At 38.1% G+C, this 17,228-nt stretch overlaps 1 protein-coding gene across 1 annotated transcript in view; it reads right to left on the bottom strand.

Annotated features, from left to right (window-relative positions):
- inppl1b (inositol polyphosphate phosphatase-like 1b) overlaps positions 1-17,228 on the bottom strand; it is a 105,910-nt gene that overhangs the window by 84,029 nt on the left and 4,653 nt on the right. The gene's annotated exons all lie outside the window — the stretch shown is intronic.

Here is a 17,228-nt window from a genome sequence, read left to right as displayed (position 1 = left end):
GCTATATCCTAACATGGGGGTCTGCTGGAGCCAATCACAGCACACAAGGCAGGAACAAATCCTGGGCAGGGCTCCAGCCTACCACAGGGCACACACACACACCAAGCACAATTTAGGATCGCCAATGCACCTAACCTGCATGCCTTTGGACTGTGGGAGGAAACCGGAATGAAACCCACGCAGGGAGGACCTGGGTAGTGAACCCAGGTCTCCTAACTGTGAGGCAAATCAGCAGTTACCACTGCACCACCATGTCACCCAAATTTCGATTTGTCTAAATATTTATTTTTTTTCCATAGTCTCCTATTTCATTGTAGGGTTTAACAGTAGCCAAAGCATATCTTTGCAGCACTGAATGCAAAGCAGGAACCAATCCCAGATGGAGAACCAGTCTATCACAGAACACGCTCATACACATACACTTTGAACAGGTCCAGTTTAAAGCTACCTATCATGCCATACCTATATATTTTTAGGATGTGGGAGTAAACTGGTGCAATAAACCTGGAAATAAATCAATGCAGAGAAGGAGAACCATGTTATTACACAAAGATAACTCCTGAACTGGGCTAGGACTGGATGCTAGGGCACTAGCAGCAGCATTAACCAAATTATTATGTCTACCATTTTCACTTACAAATGGTTTAAAAAAATGAATCTCATCTGTCTCTGCTATGGAATTATCTCAGGACAATACCCCCACCATCACCCTCCCAGCCCCTCCCAGTGTGCTCTTCCTCCCTGACAGCAGCCTTCTGCACTGCACATCAAGTGAGTTCTGTTTCTTTGCAGCTGGCTATGAAGGCTGTTCTGTATTTTCATCACCACTGAGTTCAGGCCCTGCCATTGTTGTCTCAGAGAGCATGCATAGATGGGATGAGGTCTTCTACGATTGAATATGGAAGGTGAAGGGGGGGTTGGTCAGGGAAAGTCATCTGGAACAATTTCCTGGGCAGAGACGAATGCTGTGACCCACATTCACTTAGGGGATGAATGTAATGTGAAGGTTGGGCAGAGTATGGCTGAAAGTGGGAGAGTCTGCTGTTGTGTAAACAGCACCGTCACAGACAGAAGCCATTACTGGTCGCTGCGTCAAAGGAGTTCTAATTGGTGCTGTGGCTGAAAAGGACTGTTCTGTAATTCAAAGTCCTCAAATTGCTGTAGTCTCAGAGAGACTGAGTATTTCAGACTGAAGTTGTCATGATTGGATACCTCATTAGATACACCACCTACTTGGTGCACAATTTTGGGATATGGGATAAAACCTGAACATTAAGAAACAAACCCCCAAATTTGAAATAATGTATAATGTCTACAGTGCTCAGGCCAGGATTTTAAACATAAACAGTGTGAGATGATGAGCAATACAAAACCTAACTCCTGTGGCATCATGTTGTCCAAAATTAATTCAACTTTGTACATTAAGAGAAAAATCAATACATTATGTGGCAACATCTTTAGGAATGTCTAATGATAATTGTTAAAATATTTTGAAAGTAGGGGATTTGTTACTTTAGCAAAGGCATCTCTAAAATATCATTTTAAGTATATAATCCACAATCTTCAATCTCTGTTAAATCCAAAATCCATTCAGTTTTAAAGTTACTATAATGCTGTTTGGAGCTCTATCAGCAAAAAATATAAATAGGACATTTTATTCCAGACAGTTAATATAAACAGTATTTGTAGAGCTTAGTTCTAAAACCTGTTAACACCATTTTAATATATTTGTACTTAACATGCTGGAAAAATCTCTAAGGTTTCAATTAATCTTTATTTCAAATGAAAGCATTTAAAGTAAGTTATATAAATGTGACACTGTGAAAACTAGCAATATGCAATGCACAGTGTGATGGGCAGCATGCATGGGTTGGTGTTCCTATCAAGATGGTTTCTGATCACTTATTGGCCAGGAGGCCAGTGTGATGGAAGGACAGGGGGAGACAACCTGGCAGGGCTACATGCTCCCCCGACGTGCTAGCTGGTAGCATTCTTAGGCAACATTACCTCTATGGACACCCACAAGGCATACTGGGAATTGTAGTCCCATAGGGCAGCCTTGTTGGGTTCTGGGGGTGCTGCAGGGATGCATGGTACCTACTTTGTGGGGCTTCTGTTTGGTCCAGAAGTGCTTCCAATGGCATATGCCCTTATGCCCTAGCACCAGAAATACTCCTGGGTTCAAGACATAAGGAACCGCTTGACCTCATCTAGTTGAGTTGGAGTCAGGTTTGGAGGATGGACAAAGGCTCGAAAGTGGAGGAGGCATGAAGAAAAGAAAAAGAATAGCGATTGTGCTTGTGCTTATCTTAAGGTTATTATATGAAAAACAAGACTTTGTTAAGGTAATTTATTTTAATAATCCTTTGATTTGAACCCAGGACTTGTGTCCGAGTAGTTGTGTCTTTTGGTTTGGAATTCTGCAGCACTCTCTAGTGGTCACAACAGTTACAATACTTAATGTATAAAAGTCCCAGTGCATTATTTTAAGTTTAAAAGCATGAGTTGTCATGTCTGGAGTAAAACCCTCAAATAGTTGAAAAAGCACAGAACATTAAGAAAAGGAGCTCACAAAAATGTATGCAAGTTAACAGACCTATTTAGTATTTGAAAAATAAATAAAAATAAATTAGTATTAAATTTCATGCCGTTTGGCTTGCTCTCTCCCTCAGGGGTGGGGATGGATTTGTTCTTAACTTAATTTTTCTTTTTGTAAAAACTTGATTGATTTGTATGGATTGCAATAAAATTAATAAAAAGAAAAAAATAAATAAATTAGTATTATGTATGCTGGAGATAAGGTTTAGAAAAGAAAATGTGGTGCTTTATCGCTTGCTTCAAACAGAATTTTAGCCCAGCAGCTGAGTGACTTAGTGCCATTTAAACCTCCATGACTCTGATACAGAGCTGATGTTACAGTCTATTCAAGAGAAGAAAACCAAAAGAGTCAGAACACACTGCTACTACAGTGACTCGCTCCCATGCATATTTATACTCCATACACTGTATGTTATTAATGCACTTCCCATTATTCTGTATACTGCCTTCTCCATCCAAGGGACCTATCAACTTTCAGGAGAAGTATAAACATTTTCTACCCTAAGGACTCATCACCTCCATATAGCTGCTGATTATGAAGTCCACATGTCCCGTATTTTCCCTGGACTATTCAATCTTTGAGACTCTGTTTAGGTGCATAGGCTTTTTCTTTTAAAAACAACTTTGCATGGCATGTATTTTAAGTGTACAGTGTATTTAGTTTCTTATTCATATCTCTAATTCTGACATTGCACTGCAAATATTTTGCATGCAAATCCTCACTAGAAGTACGTTATGTGGACCCTGTCCTGTCCTAGGAACACCTCAAGGATACTGTGACAACATTCTGGTCATTTAATGGTTACAGCCCACATAATTGATTTGCTGTATGCTACACATTATTTCTTTGCATTTACAGAGGTTCCCTTTGTTTTGTTTCGTGTAAGACTTACTTTTATAACAAACTGAATAAAAAACATGCCAGACCACAGCCAAAGCACAAGTACCTGTGTGTTTTTGTGCAGACACCTGTCTCTTACATTTGATGTAATCTTTGCACATGGACATCTTATTGATCGGATCTTTGGTCTGATTTGAATTGAGTGAAAATGATTGGTGATTAAATGTGGGAAATGAGGGAAAAGATTACCTAGCATCCTCTGCTACCAGTACATTGTCTCCCTTACTGCAGCTGTAAAAAATATTTTTAAAATTTTGTATTATACAAAATGAAGTTTATTCCAAAATCAAAATTCACAAGTTATACTGTTAACTTAAATCAATAAGTATAAATGCAGTTTATTACATGTAACCCTATAACCTAAGTTAATTTCATATTTTGCATGTTCAGTTGTGTAGTTGAACGCCACAGCACTCATCCAGTGGACTAGTTGTGAGTGCTGTAGCATGCAATATTTATGTTAAAGCCTCCACTGATGCTCTGGCTGCATTTTATGCCACTATGTTTTGCTCCCTGTTTATTATTATTTGTTCACAGAATCTTCAACAGCAGATGAAAATTTTAATTAGACAGGTATCATCCATCCATCAATTTACTTAACCCGCTTATCACAATAATCAACAGACACAATGCAGGAACAACACCTGGACAGGACATCTAAATTGACACACGGGTCAGTTCAGCAGCACCAATTCACATAAGCAGCATGTCTTCGGGGGGATGCAGATGCAAACCCATGTAGACTTTGGAAGAACATGCAAGCTTCATGCACGTAGCATCCAGGGCATGAACCCTGGTCACCTTATTGTGTAGCAGCAGCTCTGCCGCTGTGCCACCATGCCACACCTAGATGGGTACCTATATGTATTTACTTTTAAAATTCCTTTGTTGATATTTAAACAGTGAAGGTTCAGAGAAAAAGAAAATGTTGGATGATAATCTTAGATTTTACTTAGGATTAATAAAAAGAAACTGCAGTTGTACCAGAGATGCTCAAATCTTAAAACACTACAATAAAACACGTCTAAAATAAGATTTATAAGAATAATTTCTTAGTCTAAAAAAGTTATACAATTAAATATAAATAAATTTAATTAGCATTAAACTGACAGTCCTAAATATCCATGATATAATCACCTTTATATAATATAATAATATATTATAATATATATAATATACCTTTTCCCCCTTTCTTAAAAAGACATAATAAAGAACTTTCCTTCTTTAGCTGCAACTCACAATCAAAATTCATTATTATAACAGTCACCACAGACACCTTCACATACCTTCCAAAAAGCATACATTTTCCCACATCCCTGAACTTAAGAAATCAGTTTAATAAAAAGAGGAAAACTACTGCAATTTCTTTCTCATCCTCTGCCCATGCACACAGCACTGGTCACACCTTTTTGAATAATTCAAAGTCTTAAATATTGTTGTGTTCTTCAAAAGCTCTGACCACCTGGCATTGAGTACATTTGCATGCACACACAAAACCTTGGAAAAGGTAAATAAGCTCAGTTAATGCAGAAATGTGCTTTCTTAATCACCCCTATTCACAGGCAGTCCCCCTATAGTGTCCACCTTTTACAAAACACTCCAATGTCATAGAAACGCGCTGAAAAATGAGTCAGCATCAGTTTGAAAACAAGCATCGAGCTGGTGCCTCCAAAGCAGTTTGGGAAATGTTGCTTTTAAAAGTAACTTACAGTAGTTACATTACTCATAAATTACAAAAATGTAACTACAAATGTGATATAGTTACTAATTATAAAATACAATGTGGTAAAGTGTGTTACTCTTCTGTTGCTTTTTCTTCTTTTTTATGAAAAACTACACTTCTGACTGGCCAGCATTTCTAATTAAATCCTAAGCCAATACATGAACCTTCAAGAAGCAGACCAGAAACACAGCCAATTGTGATCATTTTCCTGTGTTTTATAAATATATATACTGTGAAGTAAATCTCATTCAGCCCTCTTTCACATTCTCAAACTGATCCATCAATGATTGGTGGTATGAGCACTGCCTGCGGTGCCATCTGATCACACTGTCTCAACATATCTATAGCAAATAGTTGGATTAAAAATAAGATGACACTTTATTAATATGTTTCGATTACTGAATTGTATGTGGCACACTCTTTTCTACTTTTCTGTGTGGTTGAGCATTGTAAGGAGTGCTGTATCGGTACTTCTTGTATTACACTAAGTGCAGCTGAGATAATGATAACGTGGTCAAATGAAGTCAAGTTGGGGAGCATGCACTGGTATGTTGTGTTGCCGCACCCACTACATGATGAAACAACTCAGTATGCCGATTTGCAACCTCCTAGGCAGACACACGGTCCAGTCCCACCCTCTGGAAATGACCCTCTATCTGCCACAGCCAGGTGTTACTTGGTTGACCCCTTGCCTGGTCCAGCCACTCGGGTCCCCAACAATGAGGATCCTACGAGCTGGATCACCCTCTGGGAATCGTGCCACACGGCCGTAGTGCCATAACTGACGCTCCCTCACAATGCAGGTAATGCAGCGTTTCTCAACCTTTAAGTATTTGCGACCCAAGTTTTCATAACAGTTTTAATTGCGCCCCCCTTCCATTTTTTTGAAATGTAGATGCATATTTTATTATACCTACTTAACTTTTATCGACATTTATCTAACTCTATATTTATTGTTCTAGTATCAGAATGTAGTTTAAGTTAATTTGTTTTGGTTTCAACAGATGTTTTTTTCATATTTTTGATTCTTGTTTTCTTTTTTTCACATCTTCGCTCCCCCATTTTTGTTACTTGCCCCTAGGGGCCTGCCCCACAGGTTGAGAACCATTGAGGTAATGTGCTTCATTCGGGACTCCGTGAGCAACCACTCATTCGACACAAAGTCAAACCAATGGTATTCCTTTGGTACTGTGTCTCTCCAGAAAATCCTTGGGTAATAACATGGTATTTTAATTTAATAATATAAGTATTGTGTTAGGTTACTTGTTACTTTAAAAAGTAATCTGTAATTTTAAGTTGTCATTTCATATTAATATATTTTCTTTTGCTGCTGTCTAGATTGTGAGTTCAAGACAATACCTGACATGATCTGTGCAAAATATAATAGTGTAAATATTATTTGTTTGTAACTTTTTTACTGTAATTGAATCCTTAACAGAAGATAGCTCCATTCTTTGGGGAAGGTAGATCTGTTCACCTAGATAAGTTGCAGACAACATGACACATCAGTTTTTGGAGGGGTGTCATGAAGTAACTGGTATATAACCCAAACTTGACATAATAAGTCATTTATAAGAAGCCACAGTCTTCATTTAGAAGTGGATGCAGTTTTCACCATTTTAGAAGACCATTGTGTGGTTTCAGTCAATGCTGCAGACAGGAGACATGATACAATTTCAGCAGTCATTCGTGAATTATTACATTTGATTTCAGTCAAGGATTCAAGGATTTTACTTCAGCTCCCTTTTACACAGTACATGTAAATAAGTGTCTCTAGTATCCAATACCAAATGCAATTTTCAGTAATTTAAAACAATACTGCATAAAACTTTGGATATTTACACTTTTTTGCTTTATTTTATTGTATACCTACTGTATATTTCCTACATTTATGGAATAATCATTAATTGCTTTATTAAATTAGTAATAAGAGTTAAGGAATGTGTAAAATAAGGTTTCCATTTTAATAAGGAGGTAAACATTTTCAGCTCTTTTAATATGAAAATATTTGCTTTCTTCAAATATGCATGTCCTAAGTACAACATGCAACGAAAAAGTAACTAAAGTTTCTAGTATACATTTGTAAAAATGAGTTTCTTAAAGTGTTTAGGATTATATAATTTAATAAAATGCATAGTATACTAAAATACAGCCATTGTGGTACAATGCCAAATGTTATATGTACACTATGACTTTTTCTTAAGGTGTATCTAACATTATTTGGCCTCAATTGTTTCTGTGCATGATGTTGTTTTTTTTTAAAGAGTCCTGCTGAACTTTTATTTAATCATGGTTTTTTTTGCCAATGCAACTCTTGCACATTTTCAAGAGCAATAAAATTAACAAAAGACAGTTTTCCAAAAGTGCTCTGCAAAGAACAAGAATGCAGGCATCTGGAAAGTGTTTTTGTGGAAAGTGTGCCGCATTGACTTGGAGTGATTTTCTCTTGCCATTGCCAAGGTAATGTAGAATTATTAGACGTCCTGAGGCAGCTGTGGATGCAGTTTGCTATGGAGGGAGGGTCTCTTCTGCTGCAATAATAACAGACTATGTCTGTCTATAAAATTTTAAGAGGCTGTCTTTTTCTTTCTGTAAATATTTTAGGAGACAGAAAAGTTTGAACTTTAGTCGTCTCATGGCTTCTGTGGTCCTGCTGATTATTAGTGACTAAAAAGATTCAGTATTCTATAGAGTAAAAGTGAACTACAGAAACATAAATGTCAAATCTCTGAATAGTTAATTGGAAAAGATGATTTCAGGTCATGAAATGGGAAACTTCAGTAATATAGAAGATCTACCAGGACAAAATCCTAGACTCAATTATTCTTTAATTTGCACATCAGATACAGAGTCACAAGAGTAACTGGGGTTTAGATCTTGTATTTAATAAGATGGACACTCAGAATTACTCCTTCAATTTTTTGCAAGTGCGGCAGTAAGGAGTGCTTATGGTGAAACATTGACTATACCTTGAGAGGTGTAAGTCACATCACTCTTATTGGGTATTCAGCAAATTAACAACCAAGAGATGAATACTGAGGTCTTACTTGAGGTTTCCAGGTCGGGCAAACTATTCATAGAAGTTCTGGTATGTCTACTCCTTAAACTGCAATTGGGTACAGAAATGTTACAATTCAGTTCAATTTTTGCATACAAGGTACCCAGGTTACCAAGAAAGTAGCCATATGTTATTGATTTTATTTGTTCAAATCCTGAACTTGCCCAATTAAATAATTTCTGTAAAGTACACATTAATGTATAACACACAGTTAACCCCCACCCAAAACACATTCCATTTCAAAGAAATGCCAGCTTTTTTCAAAACATGCTCAAGTACAAGCTTCCTCCTTCATCTGCCATGCTTGAGGCATGCAAAACATTAATTTGGCCCTTTCCCCACATTTGCATTTTCTGTGCACAGTGTGAAAAACATCAGCCCAAGTCAAGGTATGAATGCACTAGTGCATGGCAGCTGAGTCCATGTTCTACTGTCTGGCAGAGAGTCTCTTAGACAAAGCCCTATAATGTTTAACTGTGCTGTATATTGGTGAATGTACAGTAAGAGCCACTGACTGCACAGTTACACTATCAACCAACTTCAAGCAGTAGCACTGCAAAGCCTTCAGTAGTCTTTGTCTGTGAATGTTTGGACATAGAACTTTGGGTCAAGTAAAGTGACTGCTTGTTAGCTGTATGGAGTTTGCAGATTATCTGCGTTTGTATGGGTTTTTGTTCAGGTACTTCATTTTCTCCTCACTCTTCCAAAAACATTGATGTTAGGTTGCCTGGTAATTCTAAGATGGCCTTGTATTCATGAGTGTACTCTTCCATGAACTGACACCCTGTCCAGGTTTCATTCCTGCCTTGTGTTCAGTGCTGTTGAGACAGGTTTAGGCCCTCATTTTTAAAGTTATTAATGAGAATAAAAAAGCTGACAAAAGTAGCTTGTTTTTCTTGATTTTTCGTACTGTACAAGTACAAGTCTAATAATCTTGTTAATTTTTTACTGAGACACAAGGAACTTCAACAGCAAAACCAAAAAAACATAAGCAATTGTGGAAGACAATTTTATTAGAGAATAGACTGAAGATACAGAGTAAAACTGTCAGCTCTGCAACCTTAATAACATGCGTAAGTCAAAATTAAAATTTTAACATTAACATAAAAGCACACAAATGTGACCATGTTTCAGTAGCCAAAGCTAAAGTAGAGTTAAACAGTCATTGATCTAAATTTATTCACAGACGGCTTGTGAGACATACTGGAGGTGCATGCTGGAATATTACTGACCATAAATGGTACAAATCTGAATTTGCCCTGTAATCCATAGTATCATAAGATCTGCTGCTGTTGCTTACATATGTAATGAACAGGTGACACAAGGATACCAAAAAGAGTGAAGAGCCTCAAAAAGAACCACAGACCAGGATAGGACCTTCACTGATCTGCACAGAGATAGGCCTCACTCTACGCTGCCTGACCCTGAATTCCACGGGCAGGCATTAACCTGCAACGGCCCAAAATTGAGAATAGACTTTAAGGTTTCAAAAACTACTTTAAATTCTCAAAATGCAAAAAAATGTCCTTCAAGGGAGAGGGTAAAAGTGTAAAACCTCTGGCTTGAAAGAAACAGGAAAAAAAGCAAAAAAGAGGCAAAAGGATTTACCTAACTAAGAAGGCAACCAATACCAAAAAAATCCAAATATAAAATCAAAAGGCAAAATCCAATGAACCCAGGTAAAATAAGTAACCACAAATCAAAATGAAACTTACATAAGACTTGGTCTGAGTTCCTCAATGCTCAATGAATCTCTGAGGGACCTACGCCCCAGCCTGGAATATATAAGCTGAGGGTGGTCCCTCAGTAGTGACATCATGGTGGCCCTGCCTCTTGGGGTACCACTCACAAAACACCAGGAATATAAGTAAATACACAATACATAAATGCTAAATAGTAAATAAACATAAAATAATGAGGCATGATAACAAAAATATTCAAATAATATAAAAACAATAAGTCAAAAACATTAACAACATAAGAAAGATAAACATAAGCCAGGGAACAACCCCTGACTTTAACATAACAACATCAAGATGATTCAGCATACAGACTTTATTAATTCAAAATATTAAAAAACTTTAAATCTCTTGATGAATTTATATCATCCATCAGTTCTCAGCATCTTATCCCAATAACACATATCCCCATTTCTGAAAATTAGAGAAAAATTAAGCTTTTAAAAGTAAAAATAAAAACATCCCCCATTCCATGACAGACTGTTTTAATTGATAACTTGTTATTCTCATTTAGCATTTAACAGCCCCCAAAAAGGAAAAACTCCAGGAGCTTGATTATCTAGATATCATGATCACATATTATTTTATATATTTTCATTATATTAACATGCTTTTAGATATAAAAATGCATTGGAATATGCAAAGTTGGAAAAGGACAACTAGATGCAATGGGTGATTTTTAAAAAAATCCAGAACCAGTGGTCCACTAAGCATGAAAAGCAACATATAGAACAGGTCACATGGGAGTAAAAAATGGTTTAAAAACCAGAAGAAACGATTGTTTCATTGGGGCTGGGCCTACAAGGAGTGTCCTTGACAATAGTAAACCTTTGTGCTTGTTGATATAAGTTACAATGAGTCATACAGGTGCCAGATGTTTTTCAGTATCAAATGCTGTGTAACTGTGAGAAGTTATCGGCATCATCTCCATGTAGAGTTCTAACATTGATCAGCTTCAAGAGGAGTGGAGGTCTTTGTGGAAGGTGAAATGCTATTTCAGATTGATTCATCCAATGACCAGTCTAGATACAGTCAACAGCAGATGTTATAAGAAATGACATGAATGGAGTCCCACACTCTAAAAGCTGTTGTTCTGTGACCAATGCCATTACCCTTTAATTGATGGAGGAGCAATGATGGAGTCAGTATCTTAGCCTACCACATGCAATCAGATGATCTACATTTTTTCCATTAGCATTCTGGATATTAGCTTCCCAGATCTCTTAAAGTATCTATCTATCTATCTATCTATCTATCTATCTATCTATCTATCTATCTATCTATCTATCTATCTATCTATCTATCTATCTATCTATCTATCTAATGGGTGTTGGTGGGGATTGTGATATTATTAACAATGTATTTTAGCTATTATTTTTCAGCATTAAGATTTTGAAAGTATGAAGACGATAAGTTTGTATTAAGTAGGTCATATGGAGGTAAGTTCTCTCCGCTACCATATTTTTAGATTTTGTGAAGTGTGTGTTGACCACTTGAGTCCTTTGATGTGTTTGTTAAGGTAAGAACTGGTCTGAACCAGTTGATTAAGCAGAATTGTTTGCTTGGTGCAAGCTGCTCAGTATGTACACCTACCTAGTTACGTACACCAAATATGTCAATTAGCTGGTAAATACTGCATATGTTTAAATGTCAGAAGCATGGTTTGACACAACAATTCTATAACAAGAAAAAAGTGCACAGTCTCAGGAAGATAACCATGTTAGACCAGCTTTATAAGGTTAGTCAATGAACTGATTGCAGCAGGTGCAGAAAGAAAATAGCCACTAAGAGATCTCCACACCATTATCATGATTCAAGATTCAAGTGTGCCGTCAATAGCAGAATTGGGCTTTCATTCTGCTTTTGGTATAAGGAGTGATGATAATGAATATAGTGATGGAATACAGTAACTAATCTGGCTGCCATACTTGCTATGTTGCTCCATTCTGCTGACCCAGGGTTAGATAAAAGGAGATACCTCCTATAGATAAGAGTCATGGTAGCACTTAGTCCTAGGTGATATTAGGCTGTATACCTAACTGCAAGTGCATTGTGGCTTTCGGCTATGTCATCTTTCAGAAAGGTAAGTGTAACACACATAGTTTAGCCCAAAACCTTTCCACGATAAAACAGGTGTGAAAACTTCCCTGCAGACATCATCTCCAGCTTTGTCCCATCTTCACATACTGTATTTGACACCGTGTATTAAGATCACAAAGAGGCCTCATGAAGACCAATTATTTCAGCCGCTATCAAACTCACTCAGGTGCTTGCACAATTAGCAAATGCATTAATGGGATTATCTTGAAATGTGCCAATCAATTATGTGGATACTGCCTATGCTTATGAGAAATTTTACATCTAATGCAAACTAAACTGCTGATAAATATTAAAGGAACACTTTGAAAACACATCAGATCTCAATGGGAAAAAATCCTGCTGGATATCTGTACTGATATGGAATGGGTAATGTGTTAGGAACGAAATGATGCCACATAGTTTGATGGAAATGAAAATTATCAACCTACAAAGGGGTGAGTTCAAAGACACCCCGAAAATCAAGGTGAAAAAATGATACAGCAGGCTAGTCCATTTTACCAAAATTTCATTGAAGCAACTCCAAATCGTACTCATAATCGTATTTTCTATGGCCACCCACATGCTGGTATACATGCCTGACAATGCTCCTAATGAGATGACGGATGGTGTCCTGGGGGATCTTCTCCAAGATCTGGACCAGGGCATCACTGAGCTCCTGGACAGTCTGAGGTGCAAACTGGCGGTGTCGGATGGACAGAAACATAATGTCCCAGAGGTGTTCTTTTAAATTTAGATCAGGTGAGCGTGGGGGCCAGTCCATAGTATCAATTCCTTCATCCTTCAGAAACTGCCTGCATACTTTCACCACATTAAGGCCGGGCATTGTCATGCACCAGGAGGAACCCAAGACCCACTACACCAGCATAGGGTCTGACAATGGGTCCAAGGAATTAATCTCAATACCTAATGGCAGTCAAGGTGCCGTTGTCTAGCCTGTAGAGGTCTGTGCATGCCTCCATGGATATGCCTTCCCAGACCATCACTGACCCACCACCAAACCGGTCATGCTGAACAATGTTACAGACAGCATAACGTTCTTCACTTCTTCTCCAGACCTTTTCATGTCTGTCACATGCGCTCAGGGTGAACCTGCTCTCATCTGTGAAAAGCACAGGGTGACAGTGGTGGACCTGCCAATTCTGGTATTCTATGGCAAAAGTCAATCGAGCTCCACGGTGCTGGGAAGTGAGCACAGTGCCACTAGAGGACGTCGGGCCCTCAGGCCACCCTCTTGAAGTCTGTTTCTGATTGTTTGGTCAGAGTCATTCACACCAGTGGCATGCAGGACGTCATTTTGTAGGGCTCTGGCAGTGCTCATCTTGTTCCTCCTTGCCCAAAAGAGCAGATACTGGTGCTGCTGATGGGTTAAGGACCCTATGGTCTTCTATGGCCCTGTCCAGCTGTCCTAGAGTAACTGCCTGTCTCCTGGAATCTACTCCATGCCCTTGAAACTGTGCTGGGAGACACAGCAAACCTTCTGGCAATGGCAAGTATTGATGTGCCATCTTGGAGAAGTTGGACTACCTGTGCAAACTCTTTAGGGTCCAGTTAACACCTCATGCTACCAGTAGTGACACTGACCATAGCCAAATGCAAAACTAGTGAAAAAATAGAAAAGATGAGGAGGGAAAAATGTCAGTGGCCTACACCTGTTAAACCATTTTTGTTTTGGGGGTCATCTCATTTTTGCCCCTCTAGTGCACCTGATGTTAATTTCATTAACACCAAAGCAGCTGAATCTGATTACCAACCTCCTCTGCTACTTAACTGACCAGATCAGTAGCCCAGAGGTTTCATTGACTTGATGCTATACTCTGATTAAAAAGTGTTCCTTTCATTTTTTTGAGCAGTATATATAACTCTGTTTTTTGCCCCAGTCTGTTTTATTACTTTATAATGTTATTTTTTGTTCCTCTTTTAAAGAAATACTCCTTCCTTTATCTACCTTTTGAATTAGAGGGAAATGACAGGGAACATTTTATTTTGTTAGGATTTGTTAGACATGTTTTAGCAATGACTAAACTGTTAGACAGATTTCAGATCCATTGATAACTGTACAAGTTCAATTCACACTAAAAGTTCCATTTGTAAACACTGAGCTTTAAGCCCACTGCAGTGAAATGAAAATGAAATTAAATAATTACCTCCCTGAACATATGGCAGCTTACAATGACTGCTCTTTACCATCTCGACATTCACAGAGCCGGAGAGGTCTCAGTGGGCCTCACACCACAGCACAGAGGAAGCAGAGGTGAATAGGCTCAGCTACACGCTGTCATGCATGTGCACATTGGGACCACCTGGAAGGTTCAGATAAGCCTGTCAACACTGATCCAAAGAAAGAGGGGACGCTGTCACTAACCACATCTCCTGTTTCCTCTGACGCTTTGAACAACCCCAGAAAGACGATGCCTAACTCTACCCCAATGCACCCTCCAAACTATGCTTCTCGAGGACTTGGACCTATTTAAATAGGAGACCTACTCACTGTTGCACCTGCAGTTCAAAATAGTTTTTTCCAATTAATAAGGGCACTTTTTTCAACAACAATTAACAACACTTTTTTCCTTTTCTTATTATTACTACTATTGAACCCAGTAAGCTATTTTCTGTTGTGAAAGAGGGCTATCTAGCCTGATACTCTGAACCCTTGCACCCATGTTTCTTAAATGCTTCACAGTGCTCAAAGTCCCGTTTCCTGCACCAATAAATATTCATCTACTGGTATATTTTTCTTCAATCTTCACTTTCCATAGCCACTCTTTCATTTTTCATTTATAGCATTTCTATCTTTCCCAACAGCTGTTTTATAAAAATTTATTTTAGAAAATTTTCTGTTGCTTTTGCAATGCTGGACAGATTTAAAAAGCTTAATGAGTACCTGGCTCTTAATCACATTTTTTCCCATATTATGTAGCTGGCAAATGTTCATAAACATTTATTAATACATGAAATCCACCATTATGCTTTGCTCCATAGTGATTGCACATTCCAATATTCATGACTAGAAATGTAATCTAATTCATGCTTTATTCTGTTAATAATTAAATTAATAAATACAAATAACTAAGCAACTATTGCTGCTCAACATTATTTTTTCTATTTGGTCAACAAATAAAATAAATAAAACTGCAGTCAGTAGCCACTGATCTTTTCTATGCCTACTAAAGTCCATGCTGTTTTTCCCTCCATTACAGATTTTTTCTGTAGAGAAAAGCCAAGGAAAATGACACCTTTAATTGGCTAACTAAAAAGATTACAATATGCAAGCTTTCAAGGCAACTCAGGCCCCTTCTTCAGGCAAGATGTACCTGAAGAAGGGGCCTGAGTTGCCTCGAAAGCTTGCATATTGTAATCTTTTAGTTAGCCAATAAAGGTGTCATTCTTGGCTTTTCTCTACATTCATAATGGCTAACATGGTACAACACCCTAGTACTACAGATTTTTTTCTGTAAATAACGTGAACCAGGCTGATTGCAAGAGCATCACAAGTATAATGTATTAAATTAAAACACTGCTGCCTTACTGCTCCCGAAGAATGGCTTCCAATTAAATGTATTATGTGTTTGAATTCTACATATTTTCCTCATGGATTTGAGGATTTTTCTCCTGTACACCTGTTTTTCCACCCATATCCCACTAAGCTGATGGGCAAACCATCATTGGCTTGGTATGAGTGGCCATGGGGTACTGGCTCCAGCTCCAAGTTTGATTTCTGCTTTCCATTTCTTGTTTGTTTTCAGGTTAAGCTCTGACTCACTATGACCCTGTTGTGGTATAGGCTGGTTTGGAAAAAGAATAGATGGGTGGATTTTTGTCATAAAATGGGAAATAAATAAGCATATTGAGAAGAAAGTGTATTAAGTATGGCTGGTCTCATATTTCAGCATGCACAGATTATAATATGAATATATGAATCAAAAAGGTACTGTGTAACGTATTACCATCACAATACAATGTATGCATTTATTTACAGTATTTGATGTTTCAATCAGATAACATTAATTATTGTGAGCAGTAGAGGGCATTGCAGTACCCCAAAACCCCGGGCACAACCTCACAGAAACAAGTCCAGGTTTAAATAAAAGGTTTATTCTCACAAATACCTTTCCAAATGGCTTCAAAAGTAAGATAATCACAATACAATTCTTCTTCTCTCTCTTTTCTTCTACTCCACACTTTCCACAAGTTTAGTGAGCTTTATCCATCCTCCACACCCGACTCCAACTGGCCTGGATGAGGCTGAGAAGTTCCAGTGAAGGTTCTTCCAGACTGAATGGAAGTACCTGAAAGTAGGGAATGAGAATTCCAGCAGCTCCCCCTAGCGGCCCCCGCAGAGCCCAGCAGGGCTGCCCCATGGTACTACAGGTCTCAGAATGCCCTGTGGGCTTCTGTGTGGGAATCCCAACCCAGGGATGCTGCCATCTAACTTACTGGGGGAGAAAATATTTAGGGGTACTTCCATTGCACTCTCATCCAAGCTGGGTAAGAATCTTTGTTCAGTCCAGGCCAGAACATCAGTCCATGTCTGCTGTCCATTACATTATATTCTTTTTATTTTTATTCTGTAGTTGAACTATTGTCATTATTAAACAATGAGGTAGTGGAGCAGACTGACGTGGTAAGAATATATCAATTCAGTTGAAGAGTTCCCACGTTATTCATTAGAAGCACCCATCAAGACGAGACGAGAACACTCGTCATAGGCCAATGTGCATGAGTCCTCAAGGTACACAGCTCCATATGCTGTGGTTTCAAGCTGTCTGGCCTAGTGGTTAATGTGTTGGTCTCTGAGTGTCTATCAAACATGCAAAAATAATGTACATTCTACAGTACATTTAAAAGTACAATTTTGTAAAGTGTTATAATAATGAGAATATATTGAAACTGTAAAGCAGCAAATAGCTTTATTTGCTACATTGACTGCTATTGAGTACTTTTCTAGGATGAGCGGTTTAGTTGTTTTGCCAGACACCATGTGGCCTTGTGGCTATGCAAGTGGACTTTAAACTCCAAGGTTACTTGTTGAGTTACCACATCTGGCACACTGTGCCCTGCAGATCGAGTCATTTGAAATTCCTGTGCTCCAGATGTAAAAAATGTCTTTGT

The sequence above is a fragment of the Polypterus senegalus genome, chromosome 10, assembly GCF_016835505.1.
Source record: "Polypterus senegalus isolate Bchr_013 chromosome 10, ASM1683550v1, whole genome shotgun sequence".
NCBI classification, from domain to species: domain Eukaryota; kingdom Metazoa; phylum Chordata; class Cladistia; order Polypteriformes; family Polypteridae; genus Polypterus; species Polypterus senegalus.
This window is presented reverse-complemented; position numbering and strand designations above follow the sequence as displayed.